The sequence below is a fragment of the Cavia porcellus genome, unplaced genomic scaffold (genome assembly GCF_034190915.1).
Source record: "Cavia porcellus strain 051 isolate PalLab524CR breed Dunkin Hartley unplaced genomic scaffold, mCavPor4.1 scaffold_25, whole genome shotgun sequence".
In the NCBI taxonomy this organism is placed as follows: domain Eukaryota; kingdom Metazoa; phylum Chordata; class Mammalia; order Rodentia; family Caviidae; genus Cavia; species Cavia porcellus.
In genome coordinates, this window is record NW_026947508.1 from 35983621 (window position 1) to 35990666 (window position 7046).

A 7046-nucleotide genomic window follows, 5' to 3' on the forward strand; every position below is an offset into this window, starting at 1 on the left:
CAGTGTCTCCAAGGTCCCTAGGGGCAGCTCATACAAGCAACGGGCTGCATACACTGCCAAGGAGGTTGCTGTCTGCAGCCATTGTACACAGGGCACCCACCAGCAAAGGCGCCCAGTCAGCTTAACTAACTGCAGTCGGTAAAGGCATTCTAGAAGGTCAGTAGAAACCAGACGTCCTGGAAAAAACATTCCCGAGACATCTAGATTTGCTAGGACCCTTTGCTATGTCTTCAATCCCTTGTTTAAACCCCAATCCAATTCCTCCCTTAGAAACTTCCCTGCTGTCCCTCTTGACAGTGTACTCTGATCCACACAAACTCTTGCTCTTCTATGTACCTTGACTGTTGGTAAATTCTTTTTCCACCTACATCATGGCCCTCTGTTTGCCATCTGGTACTGCAAAACTGGGCGTCTTAAACAGAAATTTATTTTATTACAGTTCTAGATCCTTCATTTTAACAATTACACTACAGTGTTCCTATAGTGTTACACCACTACTTGTTAATTTGTTCTGGGGAGCAAGATGAGTCCCAAGAATGAGTAGGACCAAACAGTTTGGAAAGGGTTGTGAGTCAGGAGGGAATTGACAGAGACCAGTTCTAGTTTGCACTTCGAGTACCAAATAAACAATGAGTATCAGGACAAAATTTGCATATAACAATCTGTCTAACATTAGACAGATGTAGGGGCACTCACTTGTAATCCTACCACTGGGGAGGCTGAGGCAGGAGGATCACTGCAAGTTTAAAGTGAGTTGAAGGCCAGCCTGGAATACATAAGTGAGACTTTGTCTCAAAAAATAAACAAAAGTTTGTCCAGTACTGAATTTGATGACTTTCAAAGTAAAGCAACAAGATGTGACTTCATTAAAAATAAAGTAACATTTTGAATTAACAGGATTTAGGACTTTAACAAATAACACTTTTGGGGGAGGGAGAAATTCAACCCTAATAGAATTCACCCCTGCTGCTGCTTTAAAATACTAACCTGAAAAATCAAACAAAAACAAGCAAGCAAGCCAACAAAAATCACAACAAATCTATTCTTTGTAAGAATTTTTTGGCTGGGTGTGGATGCCCAGGTGCATGCCTGTAATGTCAGCATTTAGGTAGCTGAGACAGGTGGATTGCTGTGAGTTCGAGGCCAATCTGGGTTACAAAGTGAGTCTAAGGCTGGTGTGAACTGCATAGTGAGACCTTAAAAGACCAACAAAAACAAACAGAATTTTTCAATGGCTCCTGATTGTTTTCAAGGTAAATGTGAGCTCTCAGCTTGGCGGTAGCTTTAAGATAGAGATCCTCCCCCCAAAAGATGGGAACCCTGGCAGGTGTGGTGATACACGCCTGTAATCCTAGCCAATGAGGAAGCTGAGGCAGGAGGATCATAAATTTGAGCCAGTCTAAATATAATGACACTGTATTAGGGTTTTACTACAGAAACAGATATAATATAATATATACAATCTTGTCATAAGAAATGACAAGACTTACAATGTCAGCCACAGAGTAGGATCAGTAAATGTGTAGAGGATGTCTGCACGCTGGAGGCGAAAGGATTCAATAAAAGGTTTGTTCACTGCAGTGTCCCATCCAAATCCGAACCAGAAGGCTGATGGGTCTGTGGGGGAAAGCCAGAGTTTATGCTGGAAATCCAAAGCAGAAGCTGAACAATCTGCGCTGCAAGTCAGGAAACAAGGTCCAAGCTGAAGGAGAAGACTGGAGTTCTTCCAAGAACAAAGAATGGAACCCCAGCCCTTTCTCCTTCCCCTTTATACCACCCAAGCAATGAGCCACCCTAGGATGGGTCTTCTACACCCTAGTGTGTAGAATTGCTAAGCCAATTTAGTGAACCTTCTAAGTGTTTCAAGCTGACACAATCAACCAACTACTACAGAGACCCTGTCTCAAAATTTAAAAAATAGAGAAAAGGCAGGGGGTGTTGTTCGGTATCAGAATGCTTGTCTAGCCTCTATGAGGACCTGGGTTAAATTCCCAGGGCAGTGCTGCCAAAAAGATATGGGCTCTCCTCCCATGTAGCCACATTTCTCTCCTACCCCTGGCGCACACTTCAGGGGTCTGCCGAGGCTGCCCTCCCTGCCTTACTTCTGTGGACACCTAGCTGCTTAACCCCTGTGTCACTGGGCATTCTGTCATCCATGCTCATCACACATATGCACCTATGCCCTAGAGCAAGCAGTTTAGGCTCAAAGGCATTTTTGTAAAATGAATGTCAGAAGACATCGTCCACTTTTTTTTCTTTTGCGGTACTGGGGATCGAATCTCGAGACATCAGGCAGACTAGGGAAGCAGGGAAGTAGAGAGGACCCCACTTCCCACAAAGACTCCCAACCCGTGGCTTTTTGGTTTCCTTTTTTTTTTTTTTTTCCAGACAAGATCGCGCCGTATAACTCGGTGTTAACTCGCGAGCGATCTTGTGCCTCAGCCTTACAAGCGCTGGGATTACAAGCATGAGGCCACCACGCCCAGTTTTTATTTCGTTTTGAATTCAAAATAATTTTTATTTGAAATGTTCTAAATGTACATTCCTCTAACCTGGCTTCCGCTCTGCCCCTGCTGGTGGCCCAGCGCCTAGCTGGAAACCATATGAACTATTTTAAGAATTTCCGGAAACTGGAGAGAGGCAACTCAGCGTGATTTACATACCCAAAATGCATTGCACAAGGGATCGTTTTAAAATTAAAATTGGCAGACGCGTTCTTCCTCCTTTTGCCTTTTTTCCCTTTCAAGATGAAATTACATTCACAGAATTGTCTTATGAGAAAAACAAAAACATCAAGTTGTTCAGGTAAATAGTTACCATGGCTGATGTAGTAGTTACGGTTACTCAAGGATTGTATTCACAAAGTTGAAAGTATACTCTGGTTTCTCTTCAGATCGTATAAATCTTTCGCCTTTTACTAAAGATTTCCGTGGAGAGGAACAATTCTGAGTCTCAACCCAATTTTTTGAGGCCTTGCAACAGCAGGGCTAGCATGGTGGTTAAATGTAAGACAAAGATTTGAATTACATTTTCTTGGTATTTGTGATCACCAAGAAAACAAGTACTATATGAGATCCACCTGAAAGATAAGTTAAAAGTGTGTATTTGTAGTTGTAAAGCAATAGCATGTGAGCCAGTTTAGTTAGCTAGATATGTGAGAAAAATTCAGGCTTATGAGAAATCATGGTTTGTGGTTTTTCCTCAATTATCGCAGTGAAGTTTTTTTCAAGCAAAAGCAGTGTAGAACCACAATCAAAGCATTAAGATGAAAGTGAAGTTTAGCAGGTTAGAGGGTGTTAAAGGGGTGGTAGTTTCAGTAATAGTATGATTTTATAGTAGACTGGAGGGTTACTGCTCAAGATTTTTTAGTATTTATTACATAGTTTATATATGTGGGCCAGTCACTGTCCTGCATGTTTTGTGTAGTGGAGTTTACACTTGTGTGTACTGAGAGAGAGTAAATAAATGTAACAAACCGTGCTAATACAATAGCCTTGCCTATAATTTAAGAAATATGAGTAGCTGAGCTAGGATTAAAAGTTTGTGCTACAAAGTGAATTCAAGACCAGCCTGAACTGAGGAGTGAGACCTTATCTCAGAAAACAAAAACAAAATTTAAAAAAATAAAACAACAGTCTGTACCTCTGGCTCAGCAGTCTGCAAGTCCCCAACTCAAAACAACAACAAAAACAAAAATGTAACAGAAAATGCCCCCATGCAACCCAGTTTCTTAGTTGAAGTTGCCCAAGTAATAGTTCCTGTTCTAGTTCCAGTTGCTTCAGGTCTCACAAATGGCTAGTCACCTTGATGCATACACATTGTGTAAACCAGTCCCCAATCAGCAAGCCGTTCTGCTTCTGTACTTCCTGCTTGCTTATCCTATGTAAGCCCTAGACCACCAGAGATGAAGGCCTGATATTCTGGAAATGATCCTGATCAGTGTTGACCAGTGCAAATAAATCAGCTTCCAACTCCTGTATTTCAGTGTTTCTGCTTGCTGAAACACTGATTCAGCTGATGTGTCAGCTGAGTGGACAGACCATGCTGATCTCTTTGGTCACTGATTGTGGCCCTCAAGGATGGAGCACGGACCGCTATAGATTCTGATGGGAAGGCATACCCTTAAGATTTCCCAAGTCCCTTTGGGGGTCTGGAGGAGGATTCCTGACTTCCTGCTTGAACTGCTCAAATCCTATCCAAAACAGAGTCAGGAGGACACCATCTGTCTGCCTGCCTGCCTGATTCTGGTAAGACTCCTGGGGACACCCCAGTTAATCTGTCAGTCCTGCTCAGCTTGAGCAGAAGGGGAGTCTGAGCAACTCCTGTTAGGACCACCCTCAAGGGAAGGGAGTTAGAATGTTTAATCTCTGGGTGCCTGTTGAATGAATGTGTGAGTGGAATGGACAGTGTAAACAATAGGCTGCTCCATCTGTGCACCAACACTGGGAAGCACTGGTCAAGGTGGCTGAGTAGGCCCTCACCTGCAGATTTGTTTTGATCAACATGTGGCATAATAGAGGCTTTGCACCGTACTCAGCAAGTAGCACCTAAATCCCTGCAAGGGGCCCAGTCAGAAAGGCATCTGAATGGTCCCTCTTTGAGGGGCACCCATCCTTTCTTTGCCTGCTGTATCATCATCCAAGGGTACACAACACATGTAGGAAGTCAGAGATGAGAATTAATTTGTCAAAACTCACAGTCCCTGCCTGCAGGAAAAAGGGCTTTTAAGGAGTTAAAAATGAAACCAAACTGCTTCTTGCATTTCAAAGGGGAAAAAAAAAAAAAAAAAAGCCCTTTCTTTCTGAGAATCCTACCTTAGCACCCTTGTCAGCTGCCACAGTTGCTGACAACAGTTTTACCTCCTGCTCCAGACTCATCTACTTAAGTCAACTGCACTTATTCCAGCAAGCCACATATTTGGCCATAGAGGCCCTCCCCACCCTGAACCTTCTGCAGATGACAACACTTGCATCAGTCTGATGGGCTCAGACTTGGCCAGGCTGGGCTCCCTTCTTCAGCTGGGCCACTGGGAGTCCCTAATAACATCATTGGGCCAACTAGGACTCTTGCCTCTTGCCCCTTCTGCCAGGCATGAACTTGCACCCTGGGAGGACATCTCCTGTCTAAGCCAGTCCCCACACCACTTCTGGGAAGAGATCACCTCTTGAAGTTAGAAGTGACCATCTCCTTCGCACCAAGCCAGTGAGTGTCTTTCAACTTTGAGTGTTTTCCAAGAGGAAGATGATTCCTATGTGAGCATGAGACAGATAACCACAATCTAGAAGTTCTGAAAACTCTTCTCTGAGAGGTATGAACTAAAGACTCACCTCTAGACCTGGCCATTAACCATATCACCTCATCACAACCCCCATTGTTGTCAGATATCATGAGAAGCACAAACAAGCATTCAGTCACATGTCAGCCCAATAGACTGTTGATCACCTTGGTCAAGATCTCTGTGCAGTCAACAGTGCAGCCATCACCTTGTACTCTGCAGTTCCCAATCCGTAAACACTTTTTGGACTTTCTAGATTTAAAGATGCCTTCTTCTGCTTGTGAGTTGCTCCCAAAAGCCCCTTCAACTGGGAAAATTCTGAGGCAAAAGGCCATCTCACTTGGACTCAATTGCCACAAGGGGTTAAAAATGCTCCCACTAAACCGGGCATGGTGGTGCACTCCTGTAATCCCAGAACTCAGGAGGCGGAGGCAGGCAGATCATTGCAAGTTGGAGACCAGCCTGATATACAAAGTGAGCCCAAGGTCAGCCTGAACTGCATAGTGAGACCCTGTATTAAAAAGACAAAAAAAAAAAAAAAAAAAAATGCTCCCACTGTTTTCGGGGAGGCCCTAGTCATCACAATCCACCATGGAAGAAAAAAAATGAGGCTTCAAAACTACAAAGTATCTATAGACTGGCACATTGCTAAAATATAAAGCCATCTCCCAGCTGCCAATACCACTGTGATTGCCCTCTGTATAAGTTACCTCAGTCTTCTGCCACCCACAGCCTGTTGGTACACCTGCCTGGCTCTAAAAAATGCCTTCTTCTACCTTTGATTGGCTCCTGTCAGCCAACCCCTCTTCACTTTTAAATAGAAAGACCTCAGTTCTGTATTCAAAAACCAACTGACCTAAACTCAACCTGCCAGAGGTACAAAAACTTGTTTTCTCTTTGAGAAAACACTTCTGATTAGTGACACTCAAGCTGCTGCTGGAAAGGCACAAAAGCTGTTATAATATCTGCAGAGCTGCTGACTTCTATAAAATCTGGATCCTGAAGATCACAAAAACAACGATTTTTAAAAAATTTATAGAATTATTTTATTTTATTATTTTTGTCTTTTATTTATTTATTTATTTTTTTGTCTTTTTTGAGACGGGGTCTTGCCTTGCAGTTCAGGCAGGCCTTAAGCTCACTTTGTAGCCCAGGCTAGGCTCGAACTCGCAATGATCCTCCCTCACTGCCTTGCAGGGTAATGTTAAATTATGTCTCTTCTTAAAAACAATTTAGGAACAAACTCTGTAAGGACAGGGTTGGGGAGCCTGACTAAGGCCCATAGGATCACTGACAGCCCTAACATTACTGCCTCTAGTTGGGCCTTGTTTCTAAAGATCACATGTAATATGCCCAGCAAAGACTTATCAGGAAAACTAAAAGAAGCGGGAAATGTAGCAGAAAATGCTCCCTCTCTGCCCCCCAGTTTCTCAGTTGGCCCGGAAATAGTTCTTGTTCCTGTTCCAGTTGCTTCTGGTTTCTTAGAAACAGTTGGTCACTGTGATGCATAGCTGATCACTATGATGCACACTGTATAAACCAATCTCAATCGGCAAGCCATTCTGCCTTGGTACTTCCTGCTTACTTGTCCCATATGAGTTCTAGACCACCAAAGATCATGACCTGATATTTTGGAAATGACACTGATCAGTACCTGTCAATGTAAATCTTGGGCGTCATTTCTATGTTTCTGTTTGCCATTGCAAAAAAAAAAAAAAAAAAGCTGGGCACAGTGGTGCATGCCTATAATTCCACAGTGAGTTCAAGGCTA

The 7046-nt window shown here is 43.2% G+C and overlaps 2 non-coding genes across 2 annotated transcripts; one reads left to right on the forward strand and one right to left on the reverse strand.

Annotated features, from left to right (window-relative positions):
• Window positions 1–135, reverse strand: LOC111758271 (small nucleolar RNA SNORA70). Its single transcript, XR_002792469.1, has one exon. It is a non-coding gene; the product is annotated as a small nucleolar RNA SNORA70 (small nucleolar RNA).
• Window positions 136–2873: 2738 nt separating this feature from the next.
• Window positions 2874–2989, forward strand: LOC111758257 (U5 spliceosomal RNA). Its single transcript, XR_002792456.2, has one exon. It is a non-coding gene; the product is annotated as a U5 spliceosomal RNA (small nuclear RNA).
• Window positions 2990–7046: the final 4057 nt, after the last annotated feature.